Source organism: Taudactylus pleione, unplaced genomic scaffold (genome assembly GCF_031769625.1).
Source record: "Taudactylus pleione unplaced genomic scaffold, aTauple2 ptg001041l, whole genome shotgun sequence".
Lineage (NCBI taxonomy): Eukaryota > Metazoa > Chordata > Amphibia > Anura > Myobatrachidae > Taudactylus > Taudactylus pleione.
In genome coordinates this window covers 1,843,822-1,855,000 of record NW_028285442.1, presented here as the reverse complement: position 1 = coordinate 1,855,000, position 11,179 = coordinate 1,843,822, and positions in this window count along the sequence as shown.

The following is an 11,179-nucleotide window of genomic DNA, read 5'->3' as shown; positions in this document are numbered from 1 at the left end:
CGTGTCCCGATCACTGCTGGCCACAGTGATCTGGCACCGTCGGCAGCCCCCCTCCCATAGAAGCAGCAGTGCTGCTGCTGTGACCTGATCACTGTGGCCAGCAGTGATCGGGCAGCCATCTCCACCTCCTTCAGCAAACAGCAGTAGCAGCGGCTCTGGTAGCCGCCGCTGCTGCTATGTATCTGGGCCGTCAGCGGGACACCTTCCCACTGCGGCTCCGGAACTACAGTGATCACATAGTGATCACTGTGTGTGAAGGAGCAGCGGTGGCGGCTCTGGTAGCCGCCGCCGCTGCTATGTATCTGGGCCGCCAGCGGGAGATGCTCCCGCTGCGGCTCCGGCACTACAGTGATCACTAGGTGATCACTGTGTAGGAGCAGCAGCAGCAGCGGCTCTGGTAGCCGCCGCCGCTGCTGTGTTTCCGGGCCGCTAGCGGGACACCCTCCCGCTGCGGCTCCGGAACACAGTGATCAGTAAATCACTGTAGGAGCAGCAGCAGCGGCTGCTGCCATGGTAGCCGCGGCTGCTGCAATGTTCCCCCGGCGCTCCCGCCCACTCTTTTCCGGCCTCAGCTCTGCCTCCCTGTCCCCATGTGCCCGATCACTGCTGGCCACAGTGATCGGTCAATAAATAATTGAACAATTATAAAATATATATATATATATATATATATATATATATGTGTGACTAGTTGATTCTTCAAGCACTAGTGATTGTGATTTACTGTGGAAATTTCCAGATAAATAAATAAATATATAAATACACAAACAAACAAACAATCTCCTAGGGGCACCAATAACACAAAAGAAGGGTACCCCAAATGAATGTCAGTGTTTAACATACAAGTTCAAAAACACAAAATGGCACTCCCCAGCCAGTATGGGGTGTCAGCTCAATCCAATAGAAACTACAGGCTAGTGGGCCCCTGGAAAATGTATAAAAAAACAGAACTGGATCAGAGCGCCTAAAAAGTGCCTCAGAGTATGGAAATGTGTACAAAGTGCAAGTGCTAATTATAATACACATACATATATAACAGGTATATGTAAAAAGAGTGTTTGTACAAATGTGAACGTGCCACGTGACTGGATAATGCAAGTGGATGAGTAAATAAGCAAAATGTAAATTTATTAATACTACATAGAGGTAAGATACAAATACAAATAGCATGCAGACATATTTTAAAAAACATAACAAAATCAGACAATAAAATAATAAAAGCATGGATAAGAGTAATCGCATTAAAATGCTATAGAATCAAAAATGTCTTATCTGATTCCTTGAGAGAGAAATATCAATATGGTACAGATATATATAAAATCAGAAAACCCAGCACTCACCATGTTTAAACACTCACAATGATGTATAAATAAATAAATAAATAATGGGGATTTGGTTCATGGATTGATCAATGCATTTAAGCCCGCAGCCCACATCAAGGGACCCCACTTCTCTGCAGGTCCTACACTATCCGTCACACTGATGGAAACCTGGTAGCTGCTATCACATAGTTTAAACTGAAAAAATGTTACCTGGTTTAAAGCTCACCTGCCAGCTAATGGCTTTTAAAGGTAAGGCAGTCACCTAACATAGGCCCTGATTCAGACCCGGACGCAAGTGGCCGTTCGTACGTTCGGCGTACGTGCCGAAATATGTAAATTCAAGCGCTCGCTCATAATTTTGTACGCAGCTAATCTTCCACCCCAAAGTCTCCCAACCCCTCCTCTAGCTAACGAGCGAGCCAAATAGCGAGCGTACATCCCCAATGTGGCTTGCAGGGAACGCTCGCACAAGTACAAACCGGAAGTGGGCCTGTCAGATTTCGATTACCTGCTCGTTCATTCTGCCTACCTACTTCAATCGTATCATGCCAATCAATATATCAATTAGCTTAGTTGCTCTTCACATGTTTTCCAAACGTTTTTTTTTTCTTTTTCAATAAACTTTACTCTTGTCCGTGTTTTTGTTTACCCGCAGAATACGTACGGTTTAAACAATGGTTTTCTTTAGCCAAAATACATGTTTGATCCAATTATCAAATTGTTTTCCGTGTTTTTACCCACGCATATTTTACTTGTTTCATTTCTTTATTTAAATTAGCTTACGCATGTCACTGCATCAAGCCTATCATAACTCACAATAGATTTTTTTGCCTGTAGAACACATGACTCATACACTAACCAATAGAATGGTTCCTGTTAATTTACCAACTACATTAGCCAATCAAAATTATTTTCTGGTCTTTATTAAAACTGTTTTATTAAAAATACACCATTGCCATCATGAGAGCCTCTGCGTTCACCAGGCGGGAGCTTATTGTCCTGACTGAGGTGATGGACCGGCGTATCACCAGCCAGCCTCCCCCCATCAGCAATAGGGAGAAGCGTTCCGCCTATGCGGAGGTTCGCCGCCGCCTGCATTCCTTCGGCTCACGCCGACAGATCGGCCAGCTGGAGCGCAGGTAGTCCGACCTTCAACGGCGGACGCCCCGCTTGCTGGCATGTTTTCGCCAGCGTCTAGCTGAAAGTAAGTTATGTTTTGTTTTGTTTTCATGTTTTTATTTTCGGCCCTATCTGCGTGTGCATGTTTTCTTGATTGGCCTGTTTCTTTTTTCCAACATATCTGCGTGTGCATGTTATCTTGTTTGGCCTGTTTCTTTTTTTCCAACATATCTGCGTGTGCATGTTTTCCTTTTTGTTTGTTAACCAATTAGCGTTTAGAAAGGGGAAAAAAAAAAAACTTCAAATTGTTATCCATCATTTAGGGGCCGAGCGAAGACTACGGCGTCATCGCCGGAAATGACGTCGCACTCGTCCCCTATCCCAACTCCAAGCCAAACCTCCTCTCCCCAACCTTCCCAAAATTCCCCCTCCACCCCAGCCTGTCCAGACCCTGACACCCCTCCCTCTTGGAGAATTCCCATCCCTCCAAATTCCCCCTCCCCTCAACCCACCCCTCTCTTGACCACCCCATCACCACTGTCCGAAATTACCCCGCCGATATCAGATGTCATTTGTCCCACCTCCGAGGAGGATGATGGTGTGGATCCTGGTCCAGGCGTCATTATGAACGGCATGTTTCCCTTTTAACGATTTTTGTGTTTTTTGGTTTTTTTTATGTGTTGATGTAATCCTTTGTCTGTGCCTTTTCCATTTTTTAGGATTTTAAAAGGTTTGTTATATATATCTTTGTCTAAAAATTTCTTAGATGTTTTCCCCATACACATATCACACATGTCCAAACACTCATCCTTGTATCTCTTGTTTACGGTAGCAACAAATGTTTTTTTGGTGTGTCTTTTGTTTTTTGTTTTTTTTGGGGGATTCTTATTTTTTTTTTTTTAATTTAAAAAGAAATTGTTTGTTTTTGGAATTTTTAAAAAAATTGTCACTTTTTGCTAAGTCGATTTTGCTTTTGAAGTTTTTTAGAATCATAAATTAAGGATTCATTTTATTAAGCACCACAATTTTTTACCCACAGAGGACCAGAGGCGGTTGGCGGAGCTAGCCGGGTGTGTTCATATGCTGAGGGGGCATGTTATCGGCATGCTGGTGGTCCTGGATAAAATGACGGGGATCCTGCGCCACAAAATTTTTTTATTTTTTTTTTTATATTTTAAACCAATAAACATTTAAAATTTGAATACAGTCTCATTCCTTGTCTGTAAATCTTAGATTGTTTAACCTTACAAGTAGACTATTGCAGCAAGTATTTGAAAGTAATGTAACTAAGATTGTGTAAAGCTGATTTTGTAAAGCAGGCACATTAAACACCTAGCAATAACAATAGGTTTGGAGAGTTACCAGCATTTGTGTTTTTAAACTTTTGGTGTGTTCGGTAAATATTAATTTAAACCTGCTTAGGCCTAGATTATAAAACATACTGATTCTACATAATACCTTTTGGTGTTGGTTTTAACCCACAAAGCATAGTAAAATACTGACCAATTTTACACATTACAGGATTAGCCATTAAGCAACTTTTCCATGGGTGAACCAGGTTACACTTGCTTGTAATGTCGAAAAGAAATGTTTTTTTTTAAATAAATGAAAATTTATTAAACATAAATAATAAACACAAAGTGTTGTGTCACAACCAATACACACAGTGAAAACACTCTAAAAAATCCAGCCTACACCATAATAAAAAAGGAAAAAAACAATCAAGAACTGTTTGACGAATTAGCATGCCAACATGATTCCACAAATGAGGCGTTGCAAAATTGGGTCCAGAAGATATATCCAATGTGGCCACATGAAGTCATTTTTTGGGAGCAGGAAGTAGTCATCGTTTCATTCCAAAATATTATGAAATAAAACACATAAAAATAAAAATAATTACCTTTCTACATTGTGTCAAATAACTTATTTTGTGTCAATAATTACCTAAAGAATCTGGCCACCACATCATCGCGTATGGCCCCCCCACATACTGACCTCCGACCAACCTCGGGGGGGCCATCCTCAGGCAAGGCATCCTCTGACTGCATTGGGACACCACTCCTTATGGCGATGTTGTGAAATATCCCACACAGGACCACAATTTTCAAAACCATATCTGACAAATACATGAGCTCGCCACCAGAGTGGTGGAGGCATCTGAATCGGCCTTTTAAAAGGCCGATACAGCACTCCACCACTTGCCTGGTGGCTGTAAGTGCGGAATTATACTCACTTTGTGGGCCTGGTGTGGGAGCCAAATAAGGAGTGAGCAGCCAGGGCGTGCAAGGGTAGCCACTGTCTCCTGTGAAAAAGAAGTTACAACTTCAGGATCACTGTGTATCAAGCTTTGCATTGGTATCTACTAAAGGTCTCCACTTACCCAGAAGCCACGCATCACCAGCTTGTAGGTTGTTTAATTTTTGCCAAATCTCTGATTGCCGGATGATGAATGAGTCATGTGCACTCCCGTTTAATTTTGCATTCAGGGACAGGATCTGGAGGGAGGCATCACATACCACCATTACATTCAGTGAGTGATAGTGTTTTCAGTTCCTAGAAACTGCCTCCAGCCGTGCTGGAGGCTGAAGTGGTATGTGAGTACCATCCACAACCCCTATGATCTGTGGGAAGCCAGCTATTTGGTAAAAATTAGCCTTGGCCACACTAAGGGAAGCCAAATCCAAAGGCATTTTAATAAAATGATGGAGGTGCTTGAAAAGGGCCTCCATCACTGCTCTCAGGATCTTTGAAAAGGAGGATTGGGAGATTCCCGCAACTATTCCCACCGTGGTTTGAAAGGATCCTGAGGCACAGAAATGTAACACCGCCATAAATTGCGTAAGTGGTGGTATTGATGTAGGACTGTCAATTTGCCGCTCAAGATCACTCTCTATTAATGAGAGAGTGTCTATGATGATTTGGGGTGGAAGACGGTAGCGCCTTAACACCTCATCATCGGGCATTCCAAAAAGGGTGACGTGTTCTATATATCTGGGGCCGAGCATGCCTACGATGCCTACGCCTGGGACGAGATTGAGGTTGGTCGGCTTCCGGCAGCATGGCCACAATAATACGACCAACATCAACCTGAAATTGTAAGAATTGTAGTTAAGGTATGTTGCCCCCAAAAAAGTCTAAAAAATACTTATCTTTACGATACAATCCAAAGATGCTTACATGCCGGGGTATTGCCATGATTTTAAAACCTACGTTTCAAAAGACCAAAAAAAGTTAAGATTTTGGGGTGGCCATTTTGTAATTTTGATTTTTGAAAATTCATAAAAATAAAGGGGGTAAAAACACATTTCGAAAAATAGGAAACCAACATTGAGAGGACTTCCACAATTTGGCACAAAAAAAACAACCCAGAATTTGAGCGCTAAATGGTTCGCATTTTTACAAGGGGAATCAAGCCTACAAAAGTGCGCAAAATGGTTCGCATTTTTACAAGGGGAATCAAGCCTACAAAAGTGCGCAAAATGGTTTGCATTTTTACAAGGGGAATCAAGCCTACAAAAGTGCGCTAAATGGTTTGCATTTTTACAAGGGGAATCAAGCCTACAAAAGTGCGCTAAATGGTTTGCATTTTTACAAAGGGAATCAAGCCTACAAAGTGCGCTAAATGGTTTGTGTTTTTACAAGGGGAATCAAGCCTACAAAAGTGCGCTAAATGGTTCGCATTTTTGACATCCCCAAAAACCCGGAAGAAAACCATAATGAGCCCAAAATATGCAAAGAACAAGACATGAACATTTAACAAACAAGTTAAAATCAAAACTTACCAATACCCGATAAAGAAGTCACAGAACAAAAACAAACAAAATTAAAAAATAAAATTATTTTTTGGCCAAAACAAAAAAAAAGGAGATCCATATTTTACAAAAGGATGACGGGAAAAAACTTACACAAAAAAAACACCTCAACTAAAAGAACCACACCAAAAAATGCGAAAGGAAAGTTATCCAAAAAAAACCGCCTCTAACACAATCCAAAAAACCTCCAAACACAACTCCCTCCAACAATCCACTCCGAACAACGTAACCTCCAACAAACAACACCCGCTACCTCGACTCGAGTCGCCAAAAGCCATAAATAGTGTTTCTTTTCCCGCTCAAATTAAGGACGGATCATAGGAACGCACAATCAATGATGCGGCCGAATAATAAGGACGCATGTATAAATACGTCACGGAAAAAAACAAATGGTCTGGTGTAGTTCTTGTTTTTGCATGAAATATGGCTACAGACCAGCCAAACAATGGCCATGAGGCAGCCGGTAAGTATTTCTCACATTTCTAATCAAGGCTTAGTTTGCACCAGAATATAGTGAAAGATTGACATCTAAATTCAAATTAATTTAATGTAAATAGGTGTTGAGGATGACATGGAAGAGGCTGCTGGGCCCAGTATTCCGGCCAAAGCTGGCAAAAAGAAAAGGCAGCCACAATTCACAAGAAAGGAGATGGAGGTTTTGGTTCAGAAGTGTGTGGACATCCTGCCACAGGCAGACAGGAATATGGGTGTAAGCCAGAAGTGGAGAATGTGCGAGGAGATAGCCAGTGCTGTCAATAGGGTGGGTGATTATGTCCGTCTAGCCCGGGATGTCAAACGCTGGTAAGTAAAAACTTCCCAAAAAAAAAACAAAACAGGGTCAAATAATGCAGGAATAATACTTACTTTTTTCACCCACAGATGGCAAGACTTCAAATATCGCCTGAAGCAAAAAGTGGCTGACAGGGCTAGGCATGCAAGGAGGACAGGTGGGGGTCCCACCCCTGTGTTGTTGGAGTTGAATGATTTGGAAGAGCTGGCACAGGGGTGTGTGCAGGATGTGGAGGTGTTTGGCGTGTCCAACATGGATACGGACATGCCAGACTTTGCGGCTCCTCATTGTCCCAGGTAAATGTTGTGATGTAACCAACTCTGAAATGTTATTGTTACAATATGTAGATTGTAATGTTCCTCTTTTCTCTTTTTTCGCACAGAGACACAGGCGGATGAGTCTGCTCCAGAGGGGAGCCTTGGCCGCAGAATTTCTGCTGGCTCTGCAGGGGAGGAACCAGTACATCCGGCTGATGACCCTGCAGAAGCCAGTCCTGGGCAATCCCCCTTGCAGGCAGTGGCACTCCTCACAGAACTCAATTTTAAATCGGATTACCATACAGAGATTCTGCAGAGGATGGACGCCAGTCTGCTACGGGTGGCTAAGGCCCTGGAGCAAAATGCTGCGGCCAACGTGACCATTGGTCAGGCCCTGGCTGAAAATACCAGGGCCAACATCAGAATTGCCAATGCCCTGGAGCAGCTCGTTCGCCAGCACATGGTGGAGCCGACCTCCCTTCCTGCCGGAACATCTGGATCCTCCACCTCTGGCACAACAACAGCCATTCCTCCAAATGTGCCTAGCCCTGTGCCTAGTCCAGAGGAACGTCATCTTACATGGACGAACATCATCATTCCTGGACGAAAGTCCAGGAATGATGATGTTCGTCAATGTAAGATGACATTTTGCCTCTTTCTGAGTTCCGTTTTTTTGGAGGGAAAAATCCGAACTCCACGTGCAAACTCGAACCTATCCGAGCCTGCACATCCCTAGTTTAAACTGAAAAAATGTTACCTGGTTTAAAGCTCACCTGCCAGCTAATGGCTTTTAAAGGTAAGGCAGTCACCTAACATAGCTTCTATCATACTACCAAAAAGACAGCTGACACAGGTCAATATAAACTGCACCCCAGTCCTGGGAATGGTGAGTGCAGGTCTGTACCCCAAATCTGGGAGCTGGGAGTGGCGAGTACAGTGGATTTGTGACTTTATATATATATATATATATATATATATATATATATATAATGTTCGATCGATATATATATATCGATCGATGGATATCGCAGAGCCTCTGATTAGGGATGGCAACTGACTATCGTTGGTTTGCAAACCATCGATGGTCTGGCTGAAAACAAGTGGTTTGCCATTGCTGGTGGCCATCAATGTTGCACCATCGATGGCAACCCTCAATCGATGTTTAGGAGACATCGGCAGTTGTGGTGTACACAGATCTCCTCGACCAATTGCAAAACAAATGATGGCTTCTAACGATGATTGAACCATCGATGGTACAGCCGATATTATTATATTTAATAATATAAAAATTGTTATTTTTATGGTATACTGTGTTTTAAAAAAATATTTTTTTAAAATAAAATAGTGATGGATAAGTTTAAAATTATGTTCGTGACCTTCGTGACCTAATTCAATCATAAAAGAAACCGACAATTTTGGAAAAAGAATGTCAGTTAAGTGGTTAATAAGCCCCTGGATACACCCATAGCTGATGTATAAGTAGCATTAGTCACTTCGTAGATATCTTTTTGGGATATAAGCATTTGGGAATATGAATGTGAGTTATCAAAGAGGGCAATTAAGAGACTTTATTATGCCCTGGTACTAAAGGGGTGTGTGGTCTAGTGTATGGGGGTGTGGCCAACCCCCATTGTAAATGCTGAGGTCCTGTGTACAGGGGATTTGGCCAGAGCATCTATGCCTGAACCCCAGTCATCGGGAATATTGTTCCTAACGCAATGTTCTATTGTTTTATCTCAGATATTAGCTGCAATCAACCATGATATTAGTAATTGGTGCAATCATTTGTTTTTCACAAACATAGCATAAAACAATAGTAGATCTTTAAACTGCTTGTTACAATGTGTAAGGATTCCTCAGTGATCTCCCCTATAACCAGAGCTTTATCTATCACAGGGCGCACTGAGTGGCAGGGGCAGAATGGTGATGATCACACACATCAGCCCTGCGGATGCTGCCTATGAAGACTCTCGCAGCACACTCACCTACGGGAGCAAGGCCAAGCACATGAAAACACTGGTGAGCAGCCCCCAAGGGGTAACTGCATGTTTATCTATGTTACTAGGTATAACTGTGGTGGAAGAAGGGATTTATTATTAAATAAAACAAACATCATGAACGTTCAAAATCGGTTTTATTAGAAGATTGGTTGATGTGATCTTTTACTTTCTATTGGAAATGTAGCTACCGATTAAAATATGTAAAAAATATCTACTACAGGCTCAATCAGTCATAAAAGCTACACCTGTGGTATTACCTGTCTGTGTGAGGACACGTAGGTTACCCATCCATAATCTCCTGTCTCCCTGTTTTCTCTGAGTGTGCCGGTGCCCACTAACTAAAGGTGGGTACACACCTGAAAGATATATCTGCAGATCAAATGATCTGCAAATATATATTTAGATTATGGTCGTTCATACACACTAAACGGCATCACCTATCTGGCAGCCACTGGTCTCGCTGGCAGATAGGCGGATTTGGGTCGCCCCCCTCCCCGCGGCTGCCGCTGTGTGTACGGGCGGTCTGTACACACTTGCCAATGGACAGATATGTCTGCAGACATATCTGTCCATCGGCTGTGCAGCACAGCCAATGCAATAGGTCTGTGAACGACACGGTTCACAGACATATCATCTGTACACACTGGCCAACAGCCAGCAGATATATTGGCCGATCAATGTGTACCCAGCATAACTCTCTGTTTACCCTCCTCCTGCAGGTGGAGAGGAACCGTGTTTGTGCCCCCCACAAAATCCCTGAGGCTGCAAGAGAAAGCAAAGTGCAGCTGAAAGACCCTCAACCTCCAAGTATTCTTTTTCTTGTAATGAAAAGATTGAGAGGTCAGTTTATCATAGTTGTAACCTAACAATCTGCATCACCATTTATCACAGCAATACAAATTGTAGTTACACCACAAGCAGAGTTGGACTGGCACACAGGGGTACAGGGGAATCCCCCGGTGGGCCCCACTGCCTGTGGGCCCACCCCCTTCTCTAGGGCTCAGGTTCAAGACTGTGCACTTGAACTATGCATTATACCTATGTTACATTGTATGTTATATGTTACATTATACTGCACAGGACTATGGCGTATTTTCTACAATGCACTGCTGTTATTAATCTGGTACATTATCATGCATGCACTAGAAGTATTCACTATATATAAATTTTTAAGGAGCTCAGTCCATGCATTCTCTGTGGAGGCTGGCCACACCCCCTTTAAAGGCTGGTCACACCCCTAAATATGGGCCCCTATCACTGCATTTTCCTGGTGGGCCCTTCATTCCCCAGTCCGACACTGACCACAAGTTACCATGCTGGGTGGTTGAGAGGTGTGTACATATGCTGGTCTTTACAGTTACAGATTAGGCAAAGGAAGCCGCTGACCCAGGAACAAATTGGGGTTTACACTTCCAAACAATATTCCATTGACTGACGCAAAACATATACCAGACATAGTAGTAACTGTACTATTTCTATATTCTTTTCCATAGAGCCAGCACATAAGGACAAAGCCCCCAGTTCCAGTAACACTGGTCCTATGAGACGCTCTGAGTAAGTACTTTGTGCAGATATCACATGAACAATAAGTAACAATGTGATTTATGCATAGAAATGTAAAATTAGGAAAGTTAGTGTAATTTATAGAAAGAATAGATTGTTATGAAGTATTTTTTTAGCTATTACTAGCTATTATTACACCATAATATGTAGCTTTGGGTACATTATTATATTATACTAATCTTAAGAGGGGGGATGGAAGAGAACCAGCGTTTAATTGTGATGAATCGTGATTATTTAGTTTAAAAATGATATGCCAAGGGCTCCGTCACCAAATGGCAGACTTATATTCTTCCTCTCAGAACGTCTACTATTATGT